We start from the raw sequence: 12,428 nt of genomic DNA, 5'->3' as shown, positions 1-12,428 counted from the left end.
GATTATTCCTAACTCCGAATAACATTCTGCATCAGCTCACAGGTAAAAGGGTAAACTGTTGGCTGTGTGTGGAAGGGATGGGTAAGGACATGGGGGGATGGGTGTGAAGGCAGTTTCCCCTCCGCAGGCCCAGTGGCCACGTACAGACACACACTGAGTGTCTCAACCTTTGTGACAACTCCTTTCCCTATTGGAGAGATGGAGTGGGGAAGGGGGGTGGGTAAGAAAGAAAATTTGAATTTAATATATTTACAGATGACTTGAGATTGAGAAGCAAAAGCACCTGGTCAGCAGCATACTAACGAGTAAATGACCCTATTAATTTGGAGACGCCAAGTGGCCGGAAACTAAAAATGAATTTCATGAGAAGACATAAATCTAAGGAGGAGAAACAAACTGTATCACTTCAAGATGGGGAAGAGCTAGGTACAGCTGAGTGTTTTGCACACTAGTAGTTCAGCCTTAGCAAACGTGTTACCTTTGGGTTTCCCTGGTAAGGAAGAGTGGGGCTGACCCAAAGAAACTTTCCCAGTGCTAAAGAACCGTTTGGCTTATGCCTGTTTCACTATTAAAATAGAAATAAGTGGGGAAATAGCCTAAAAGTAGAATATTTAACCTAAGGCATTGCCGATATAATCAAGTACTTAACAGCCTTTAGAAATTTGTTTTCCCAAAACAACTTTATGAACAAATCAAAACCCCTACGGTGTGATATTTCCTAAAATAAATGATGCAGTCCTATTTGCTTGCTCATTCCTTTCTCCATTCCCCAAACTTGTGGCTCTCTCACCTTGGTTATTACTTCTGCCTCCACCCTGTTCCCCACGGGTTATTCCTAAAGCTTAGGAGACGACAGAAATATTTGGCTTTCCTAAGCACAGCCAAAGTGGACTAGTATTTACCAGAAAAAAAAGACTTTTAGCAGAAAAACTATAGGAAAACTAGAAACAGAGACAACATACACACACACACACACACACACACACACACACACACACACACACAGAGCTGAGCTTCTACAGCATAAGCTTCTAATCATAAGATAGCAAGCATATTCTCAGGGCATACAGGTTCAACCCCACTGTTCATCCTTTCCTGGAGAGTTCTGCTATAGCCAGAAAAGACATGAATTGCAGGTTTTTTGCCAGGGTCTGTGACTTCACATTCTTGATCAGCACTTCACGTGGTTGATTTCATCTTGCCAGCTTTCTCACCTTTCAGGCGGGTGCCTGCCTTCTACCTATAAAGAGTAACCCTGTCCCTAGTATAGGGCCTCCCATCTTAGCTTTAATCTTACATTAAACATAGTCCCCATATAGTGAGAGCTGGGTTATGTCATCATACAGGGCTTTTTGCCACTATTGTTGAGGATACCATGTATGTTAAGGCTTTCAAGCATAAGATTACATCATGCTGCCCAGAGATGTTAGCATGAAGTCTGCTGAGAGTACAGGGGGTCTGAGCCTAGAGGGAGGGGAAATTATTGGAGAAGCACAAAAGAACATGGGAGACAGGTGCAGAGATCAAGGGGTGTGACTGATCCAGTCAAGTTCCAGGTCAGACATTTGAGAGCCAAGGGTAGGCGGGAAGTTGGGGAGTGGACTAGTAGCAGGACTTGAAAATGTAAGGAGGAGACAATTGGTGCATCAGATTCAGAACCAGATCATTTTAGGAATTGTGTGTAAAAATGGGACTAGGGAAAATGGGAGAAGGGTCTAGCCTCTGAAAAATAAGAGCGACAGATGCAGAGAGTGAAGGAACCTCAGTCAACTGGCCGGGTTTCAGGGCTGGGACCTCTGGACACCAGTGCCCTAGGGTTTGTTGAGTGGGTCCATTCCCATGCAAAAGAGGGCTGAATGGGTACTCTGGCCATGTCATTAGAATATTCACACATATCATGTATGCCACATAGCAAAAAATAATAATAATAATAATAACCCCTGTCTTTCTTTTACCTTCCAGAAACCACCTTAGTTGTTCTATTCCTTCATCCCAGTCTCATGAGCCAGTGGAGTGAAGAGATTCCATGGAGCATAGATACAGGTCTCCATCAGGTACACCTAGTTCCAAACATCACAGCCTCACTAGAATGGTAATTGTCAGTAGTCTCTGCCATTTTCCTCTAACTGGCGTCCAGTTTATTTCCAGTTTCTCTTTTATATAGCTGGTATACTTTTTGCACTATAACTCCAACAGCCATGATGAAGATGCTCACTTGACCCAGATCTAGAGTGATGATCAAAATCAAAGTAGAACTGACTGCTATACCTTAGGTCCACGATCCCAGACAGTACTCCCCAGATGTAAGTCTTACGGCATTGAGTTGCCTTATGGCATCTCAGCATGATGTCACATTCAAAAGAAACACATCCAATAGCCAAAAAGAATTAAAAAGCAATTTATATTAATCTCTGGGACTTTATTATAGTTTTTTATTCTTTATTTATTATTTATTATAGTTTATTATAGTCTCTGGGAAAACTCTAAAGGAATTTGCATTCCCAGCACAGAGCAAAAGATCTTCAACTTTTCTTCCCTCCTTCTCTATTCATCTTGTACATCGTGACATAGCTGTAGCTGCCATCCCCTCTCCTTTCTCTGCAGACACCCCCAAACTTTCTCTCAAGCCTGGCCTTTGTTTTCTCATTCCCCTGCTTACTTCACTTCTTGGATGTATTCTTTTTCTCTTCTGCAGGAAGGAACTCCTGGTCCTTGTTTCAGCTCCTTTGATTTTGTTCTCCATTCTGCACCATTCTCAGTGACAGGGGTCTCCTTCCTAGGGGGCAAGAAAGACTGAAAACACCCATTGTTGTGAGTTTGGTCTCTCACCAAACTCTGCCTGGTGTTACAGTCTGTTTTTCTCATTTCCTTTACTCTTGTACAGAGAAATGGGCATGGTACTTTGCAAGGACTTTGAGCTAGTATGAGCCTCCAGCTTGGAGAGGGTGTCCAACCGTCCACACTCTCAAGAACTCTGTTGTCACAGACATGACCATGAGGTTAGACACACACACACACACACACACACGCACCTACGCACCCACACCCTCTCTTAAGTCTGAGCAAGACTTCCAGTGGCTTGCTCTATGCCCTTGAACTATTTTTAGGAGTCTTAAAAAGACCATTCCCCCTACATTTCTTTCTCTTCCATATCAGCTTTACTCAAAGCAAGAATTCCAGGGGACCTTCCAACTTCTTATGCAGTCCGAATTTCCACTACAAATAACCCGTCATTCCAATTAAACTTGTTGTGCTGGTGTTCACCCTGTCTCCCCTTTCTGCATTACCCACTGCAACAGCTTCTTTGTGGCAACACCAGCAGAGGCTTATTTCTTCTCTCAGTGTATTATGTCCAATCATTTATTATGTGCCACTCTGGCAGGACTAGTTCCAGTCCAAGTGTTGCTGGGTAGTTGGCCACAGACTGGCATTCGGGGCTCTGGGGCCACCCATGATGCCTGGTACAGGGCCTCATGCACCCTCCATCATTTCCATGTGTTTTCTGCACCCAGAAAGTTGCCAACAGCTCAGGGACTGGTTTGGCCCCAAGTCAGAATCCTCAACAGGCACTGATGATGCTTTACCACCCGAGAACACTCATAATTTTTGGTGCCATAGGACAATTTTGCTTGACAAATTGCCTCTCCCAGAGTATCGGTCCAATTTGGAGGAAACTCTAAGCATCTGGGCAGGGTATGGACTCTGGTATGTCTGCCCTTCCATTTAAAGGAATGTATAGAAATATAGTGTTCCTCTATACTGACTTATGCAGACTTCCCAGCCTCTTCCCACCTGTTGTATCCTGAGAAAGTCTGTAGTATTCTATTGTAGACAACTCATACAAAATGTTGTGGTCTCACTCTTACTGTTACATCTAGTTATGCTCTCTCTCCATACCTCTCAGAGACCCTAAAATAGTATCAGAGGTAGCTTTACCACTTCCTTTTTGCTACGAGGTAGTATCCCAAGGATAAGCAAAGCATTGCCAACTGCATTCTAGCAGCGACTGTGAGGGTGCACTATGCTTCCATTCCATTGCACACATGTGGGGACCACACTACTATTCATGATGGTGTCACACACTGGGTCCCCAAAAGGTGACCCACATCCTCAAAGTACTGCAACAGTGCGGGATCTTAGATGGAAGTAAGGAGAAGGGTCCTCTCCCCACCTTTTCCACCGAGCCCCTCAAGCCACTGTTTTAAAAAGTCCCACGTGAAAACAACTCCATCTTCTATGGTCAACCATAAGTTTCACGGTTTACAGGCCCAATGCCTGCTTTGTTTTCTTTAAGGTGCAAGGATCCCCTTCACTCCAGAACTCTCTAGTCCTTTCATTTTGCTTTGCTTTGCTCCATAGCAGTTAACATCCATCATACTGTATTTTACCTGTTTGTTTGTTTATTGCCTTTCCACGAGGGAGTGAGCTCCATTGGGGCAGAGGTTTGGCTTTGTTCGCTGTGATATCTCCGACACCTAGAATAGTGCCTGGCACATGTGCTGAGCTCAAGAAATACTTGTCAAATAGATTAATGAATGAAGGCTGAATCCACATCCAAGAAAAGAAACATCTCCCTTAAGGACATGTAGCCCGCAGAGCTCCAACTCTGGCTTATCTTCGAGAGCAGCATCGTTTTTTGTTTGTTTGTTTGTTTTGGTTTCAACCATTTACTTTCATGATTTGTAGCTTATGTTCACACAATTAAATGGCCCTGTTAGTGACTTATTTCTTTGAACAAAGATACTTATTATCAGATACATAGAAGTAGCCACTTCTTGCAAAACAAGCGTTTGTGGCTTTGAAATGAGAATTATCACCTGCCTACCCACTTGAACCCCCAGTGGTATATTCCACCACTCTCTCCATCTCTCAAAAATAATGAGGCCAAGTTTTGGTCAGAACTCAAGGTCGGAGGACTGCATGCTCTCCCCTCTCCTCAATGTTGTTTGAGAATGGGATGATGCCAAGCAGTGTATCCCCATCCTGTATGTCAAGGAGAGCTCCTGATTTATACTCTTAATCTACTGGAGACAGGCTCCATAAAAGTACCAAGCTACTGGTTATAAGATTGATAGCTAACTGAAAGAGGTGTTATAAACAGAAGGGTTGCTGTGCTTTAAAAAACTAGTGTTTCTCTTCTGTTCGAGTTCCTGAATTGGTAGACTAGTAACGTAGGGTAATGTTAGCCCAGGATACTTTTTACTGTAATAAAATGTAAGCCTTTTTCCCCATTGTTTGTGCCTGCTCTACTTCTAAAACCAAATCAAACCAACACAAAAATTCTCCACATTGATCAAATACATAACAAAGGAGATCTAAGGATCAGTCTTTCTAGAACAGTAAAACCAAAGTAAAATGAAACATCATACATGGATCAGAAAAACAATATTCCAGAAATTGAGGTTAGTCTCTAAAACAACCCAAGGAGAACAATTTCAATAAGATTTTGCTTTTCTCAACAATGTTGTCTAAGTCTCTAAGAAGCAGAGGGAAATTTTATGTGAGTTCACTGGTGATTGCCAGAATGAATGCACTAAGCTGGGGCTTAGTTTCCCTTAAAGTACAATCCTGAGTTACATATCTGTTCTCCTATCTATCCCAGTTCATCCATCACTGTATCACACAACTGCTCCCAGTTGCTTCTTATGTTACTAAAAATCAGTTCCCTCCTACCAATGGCACTAGTGGTTTTTGCTTCTCTGCAAAATAATGAGTACCATTCAAGACACCTGCAGGTGTGATAACTAATAAACTGCCCACAATTTCACATGATTAGAACATTGAAATTGCTGATGTTTAATTGTAATGAGGTCTGTGAGACCCCTAAGTCTCCTCTACTTCATACTTGTGGACTTTTATTAGTGTTTAGGAGGACATTCTCGTCATTGGAAAGAGTGCTTATCGAGAAAGGTTCTTTGGAGTGGAGCACGAGATGATGCCAGGGTGTAATTTGAATTCAAAGTCTAACGGAGGAAAGGAAATAATCAACAGAGATGTGAGAGAGAGGGAAAGGCTAGAAAGAAGTTCTCAGTAAATTTTTAACTCTGAAACAAACTAGCACAGAGAATAGATAGCATCACTCCCTGATCCACTGTGCGGGCAAGACACAGGATGAGGCATTTAAGTCAGATTTTTTAAAGGGCCGCTTTCTTTTTTTCACGTTTCAAGTTTTTATATAAATTCTAGTTAGTTAACATATAATGTAATATTAGTTTCAGGAGTAGAATTTAGCGATTCACCACTTGCATTAATACCCAGTGTTCCTCACAACAAGTGCCCTCCTTGAAACCGACCACCCATTTAGCATCCCCTGCCCACCCCCCCCTTCAGCAACCTTCAGTTTGTTCTCTGTAGTTAAGAGCCTCTTATGGTTTGTCTCCCTCTCTTTTTTTTCCTTCTCCTATGCTCATCTGTTTCATTTTTTAAATTCCACATATGAGTGAAATCATATGGTATTTGTCTTTCTCTGACTGACTTATTTCACTTGACATAATACACTCTGGGTCCATCCACATTGTTGCAAATGGAAAGATTTCATTCTTTGTGATGGCTGAATAATATTCCATTATATTCCACACACACACACACACACACACACACATCTTCTTTATCCATTCATCAATCCATATACATTTGGGTTCTTTCCATAATTTTGCTATTGTTGATAATGCTGTTATAAACATTGGGGTGCATGCGCCCTGTTGAATCAGTATTTTTGTATCCTTTGGGTAATACCTAGTAGTGCAGTTGCTGGGTCATAGGGTAGTTCTATTTTAGTTTTTTGAGGAAGCTCCATACTGTTTTCCAGAGTGGCTGCACTAGTTTGCATTCCCACCAACAGTATAAGAGGTTCCTCTTTCTCTGCATCCTTGCCAACATCTGTTGTTTCCTGTGCTAATTTCAGCAATTCTGACAGATGTGAGGTGGTATCTCATTGTGGTTTCAATTTGTATTTCTCTCATGGTCAGCGATGTTGAGTATCTTTTCATGTGTCTTTTAGCCATCTGTATATCTTTGGGAAAATGTCTATTTATGTTTTCTGCCCATTTCTTAACTGGATTATTTGGGGGGGGGGTGTTGGTGTGGAGTTTGAAAAGTTCTTTATAGATTTTGGATACTAATTCTTTATCATATATGTCATTTGCAAATGTCTTCTCCCATTCCATAGGTTGCCTTTTCGTTTTTTTTATTGTTTCCTTCACTGTGAAGATGCTTTTTATCTTGAGGAAGCCCCAATAGTTCATTGTGTTTTTGTTTCCTTTGCCTCCAGAGACTTGTCTAGTAGGAAGTTGCTACAGCCAGTGTCAGAAAAGTTGCTGCCTTTTTCTCCTCTAGGATTTTTATGGTTTTCTGTCTCATGTTTAGTTCTTTCATCCATTTTGAATTTATTTTTCTGTATGGTATAAGAAAGTGCCCCAGTTTCATTCTTTTGCATGTTGCTGTCCAGTTTTCCCAACACCATTTGTTGAAGAGACTGTCTTTTTTCCATTGGATATTCTTTCCTGCTTGATCAAAGATTAGTTGGCCATATAGTTGTAGGTCCATTTCTGGATTTTCTATTCTGTTCTATTGATCTATATGTCTATTTTTGTGCCAGTACTGTCTTGGTGACTATAGCTTTGTAATATAACTTGAAGTCCAGAATTGTGATGCTTCCAGCTTTGTTTTTTTCTTTTTCAAGAGTGCTTTGGCTATTCAGGGTCTTTTGTGGTTCCATATAAATTTTAGGATTGTTTGTTCTATCTCTGTGAAAAGTGCTGGTGGTATTTTGATAGAGATTGCATTAAACATGTAGATTCTATGAGGCCAAGCATTACCTTGATTCCAATATCAGACAAAGACCCTAGTGAAAAGGAGAATTACAAGCCAATATACCTGATGAACATGGATGCAAAAATTCTGAACAAATTCTAGCAAATCGAATGCAACAGTACATTAAAAGAATTCACCACGATCTAGTGGTATTTATTCCTGGGCTGCAAGAGTGGTTCAATATTTGCAAATCAGTCAACATCATATACCACATTAATAAAATAGAGGACAAGAATGATATGGTCCTCTCAATAGATGCAGAAAAAGCATTTGACAAAGCACAGCACCCATTCTTGATTTAAAAAGAAAAAAAAAACCCAACCCTCAACAAAGTAGGGATAGAGGGAACATACCTCAACATCATAAAAAGCCACATCCAAAAGACCCACAGCTAATATCATTCTCAATGGGGAAAAACTGAGAGCTTTTCCTCTATGGTCAGGAACAAGACAGGGATGTCCAATCTCACCATTGTTATTTAACATAGTGCTGGAAGTCCTAGCCTCAAAAATCAGACAACAAAAAGAAATAAAAGGCATCCAGATTGGCAAGGAATAAGTCAAATTTCACTCTTTGAAGATGACACAATACATTATATGGAAAACCTGAAAGACTCCACCAAAAAATTGTTGAACTGATACATGAATTTAGTAAAGTCTCAGGGTACACAAATCAATGTACAGAAGTCTGTTGCATTTCTATACACCAATAGTGAAACAGCAGAAAGAGAAATCAAGGAATCGATCCCATTTGCAATTGTACCAAAAACTGCAAGATACCTAAGAATAAACCTAACCAAAGAAGTAAAAGATCTGTACTCCGAAAACTATAGGACACTTGTGAAAGAAATTGAAGATGACACAGAGAAATGGAAAAACATTTCATGCTCATGGAATGGAACAACAAATATCGTTAAAATGTCTATACTACCTAAAGGGCTTCTTGAGAGTGATGGATATCTGAGACGAAGGAGCCTGAATCTCTTGGAGGACCTGAAAACTGGGCGAGTCTTACTTGTCTGAGTTTATCTTGGAAAGAAATAGATTTATATATGTTTGAGTCCAGCTCTGTGATATTTTGGCACCCTACTGCCTGCATTTTAACCACAAATCCAAAGTGAAAGAGCCATGAAGTGATTTTGTGTTTTTCAAAATAGGAAGACTACCGGAAGCTACACAGGTACTTCTCTAATCCATTTCCTCCTCCCCATTTCTATAAGCAACACCACCCTTCAGGCTCTTGCTATCTGATGTCCAGAGGGTTGTATAGCTCCTCAATCTCAGCCTTGCCTCTGCCACTTCCCTTCCCTCTCTTCCCCACAGCAGTTAGAAAAATCTGCCTAAAATTCAGATTTGAGCCTGTTCGCAGACCAGCTTAAATGTTCCAAAGGCTTCTCATAGCTTCCGACCTCATTTTTTTTCACCACTTTATGCCCCATTGTTTACCTTCTAGATGCACAAATCTGCTTGTAGTTCCCATATCCCGGCACACTTTCGTGCTGCCATACCTTTATTCATACTGTTCTCCATGTTTAATGCCTTCCTTGACTTTTTTCCCCTTTATTTTTGGACCTTAATCAGTTGTGAAATATAACACAAATATATACAAGTAAATAAACATATCTGTACAATTTAATGAACAAAGGTAATAGATGTATAATCACTATCTAAGAAACAGATATTGGAATCATCTCCCCTCCCCTCCCCAAAGCCCCCATTGCCATGCTGGAGTCAAGACTCTCTCCTTCCTACGGATGCCCACTATCTTTATTGTCATGATAATAATTTTTCACTTTTCTACATAGTTTGTCACATATTTATACAACCCTAAACAAGATAGTATGATTTTGCCTGTTTTTGAATTTTATATGATGGAATCACAATGAATTTGTTCTCTTGAACTTTATATGAATGGACTCACACAATTTATTGTTTTATGTCCGGCTTATTTTCCTCTTTTTCACAATATTAAATTTGTGAAAGTCGTCAGTTTTGGGGGTGTACCTGTGCTTCATTCGTTTTCATTGTTTTACTGTATTCCATTATATGAACATACTGCAATGCATAAATATTTGTATTCTGTTGTGTTCTACCATTGATAGTTCAGTTGTTTTCAAGTTTAAGACTATTACTACAATACTGCTATAAATATTCTAGTACATGTCTCATGGTACATATAACAAGTTTTTCTAAAATAGAAGTTTTTCTAAAGTTTATACATATGGATGGACTTGCTGATCATAGAATATGCTTATATTCAGCTCTACTGGAAAATATCAAATTGCTTTCGAACATGGTTGTCATAATTTACACTCCACCAACACAGTAAGAGTTCTCATTACCCCATATTTTCTCCAACCCTTGGTGTGTCAGACTTTTAATTATTACCTTCTCTCTGATATAATCCCAGGTGCCTAGAACAGTACCTGGCTCATAGTAAGCATGCATTACATATTTGTTGAATGAATCAATATTTCTTAATTTCCAAACATGAGACTTTTCTAATTGTCTTTTTTGTTATTAATAGCTTAAATTAATTGTAGTTGAAGAATACTTCCTATACAATATGAACCTTCCAAAATTTGTTGAAATTTGCCTAATAGAGAAATTTTTATTTATAATCACTACATACATACATCATGAAAGAATATGTGTTTTGCATTTGCTGGATGCAAGTTTTAGATATATACATTAGTACAAAATTAAAGAGATTTATAAAGTGTTTATAAAAATTTTCTATATCCTAAGTTATTTTGCTACTTATATTACAAGTTACTAAAAAGGGGTTATTATAATCTTCCACTATATTTCTGAATTTACCTTTTGATAACTGATAATTTTTTCTTTATATATTCTGATGCTATAAGTGTAATCTAAATTTTTTAATTGCCATAATTTCCTAGTGAATTGAATCATTTTCATTATTAGGTGGTTTTCTTGTTCACTAATAATGTTTTTTGCCTTAAAGTCAATTTTGACTGACATTAATAAGAGTTGCACCCGCTTTCTTTTGAATGGGGTGCATGATGTATCCTTTTCCATTCATCTACTTTCAACCTGTTTCCTTAAGTTTTTTATTTGTTTGTTTGTTTGTTTGTTTGTTTGTTTGTTTGTTTTGAGAGAGGGAGCACAAGCAGGTAAGGGGCAGAGAGAGGGAGAAAGAGATTCCCAAGTAAGCTCCATGCTGTCAGCAGAGCCCCACATGGGGCTTGATCTCACGAACCATGAGATCATAATCTGAGCTGAAATCAAGAATCAGATGCTCAGCTGACCGAGCCACCCTGATACCCCAATGTTTCCGTAAGTTTTAGGTATTTTTCTGGTAGGTAGAATATAATCAGATTTTGTTTTGTTTTGCTTTTTATCCATTTTGACAGCCTTTGTCTTTTATCTAAAGCATTTGGTCTAATTATATTTAATATCAATACAATTAATATTTGGTTTAAACTATATTTGTAGACTTATCTATTTCTGATGTCTATTAGATCTTACTTCCTATATTTTGAAACTCTTTATTAAGTGATGATTGTTATGTTCTTTTGCTAAACTGACCACTTTACCATTATGAAATGGCTTTTCTTTATTCCTGGTAATATCCATTGCTCTAATATTTACTTAATCTCTATTAATAAAGCCATTTCAGCTTTTTAAATTAGTATTTGCCTGGCATATCTTTTCCATTTTTTCTTTTGTCATATGTATGCCTTTATGTTTAGAATATACTTAGGTCTTACTTTTTATCTAAACTGACCATCTCTACCCTTTAATTAGGATATTTAGACTACTTACATTTACTACAATTATGATAAGATTGGTTTTCAATCTCTCATCTTGCTGTTTGTTTTCTGTTTGCCCCATCTGTTCTTTGTTTCTTTCTTCTTATTTCCATTCCAGTGTTTACATTACTTGAATTTTAAAATGATTCCTTTTTACCTTCAATACTGACTTAATAACTCTCCTCTTTTCTTTCTCTTTTTCTCTTTTGCTTTGCTGTTAGTATTGCTTTAGAACAATTCTTTCCAATAGAATTTTCTGTGATGATGGAATTGTTCCATATTTTCACTGTTCAGTATGGTAACTACTAGCCACACGTAGATACTGAACTGTTCTACTGTGAACTACTAGCCACATGTCAAGTGTGGCTAGTGTGACTAAGGAACTAAATTTTTAATTCTATCAAATTTTAATCTTAATAGCCACATGTGGCAAGTAGCTACTGTATTAGACAGTGGAGCTATAGAGTTTATAATATAAGCCTGCACTTTATTACAGTCAACCTTGAAATAGTGTTAAGCACCTCACAACATATTTTCATTTCCTCCTTTATATCCTGTGTTTTTGCTGTTATATCTATTACTTGTACATATGCTAAAATATCAGGTACATTTTTATTATTTTTACATTAGTCACATCTTTCCAAGAGACTAATATGTGGGAAATATTTTTTATATTTTATTTTATATTTCATCTTCTGTCTGTTTAAAATGCTCTTTATTTTACATTTGTTTTTGAAAGATATTTTTGCTGAATAAAAACTTCTGGGTTGGCCTTGTCCTCTGCCTTGCATAGCTTTTATAAGAAATATGCTGGCATTATTTTCTTTGTTCTTCTGTAGCA

General features: G+C 38.5%; 1 protein-coding gene across 4 annotated transcripts in view; it reads left to right on the top strand.

Annotated features, from left to right (window-relative positions):
• Positions 1-1,969: 1,969 nt before the first annotated feature.
• ASB8 (ankyrin repeat and SOCS box containing 8) overlaps positions 1,970-12,428 on the top strand; it is a 32,282-nt gene continuing 21,823 nt past the window's right edge. Inside the window, exon 1 of one of the 4 annotated variants that reach the window (XM_042946361.1) lies at positions 1,970-2,054. The gene's annotated coding sequence lies outside the window, so the exon portion shown is untranslated. The other 3 variants (XM_042946364.1, XM_042946365.1, XM_042946363.1) reach the window with 3 other exon arrangements.

Source organism: Panthera leo, chromosome B4, assembly GCF_018350215.1.
Source record: "Panthera leo isolate Ple1 chromosome B4, P.leo_Ple1_pat1.1, whole genome shotgun sequence".
Lineage (NCBI taxonomy): Eukaryota > Metazoa > Chordata > Mammalia > Carnivora > Felidae > Panthera > Panthera leo.
Note: the sequence above shows the minus strand (reverse complement) of the source record. Positions and strands in the feature narration are given on the sequence as shown.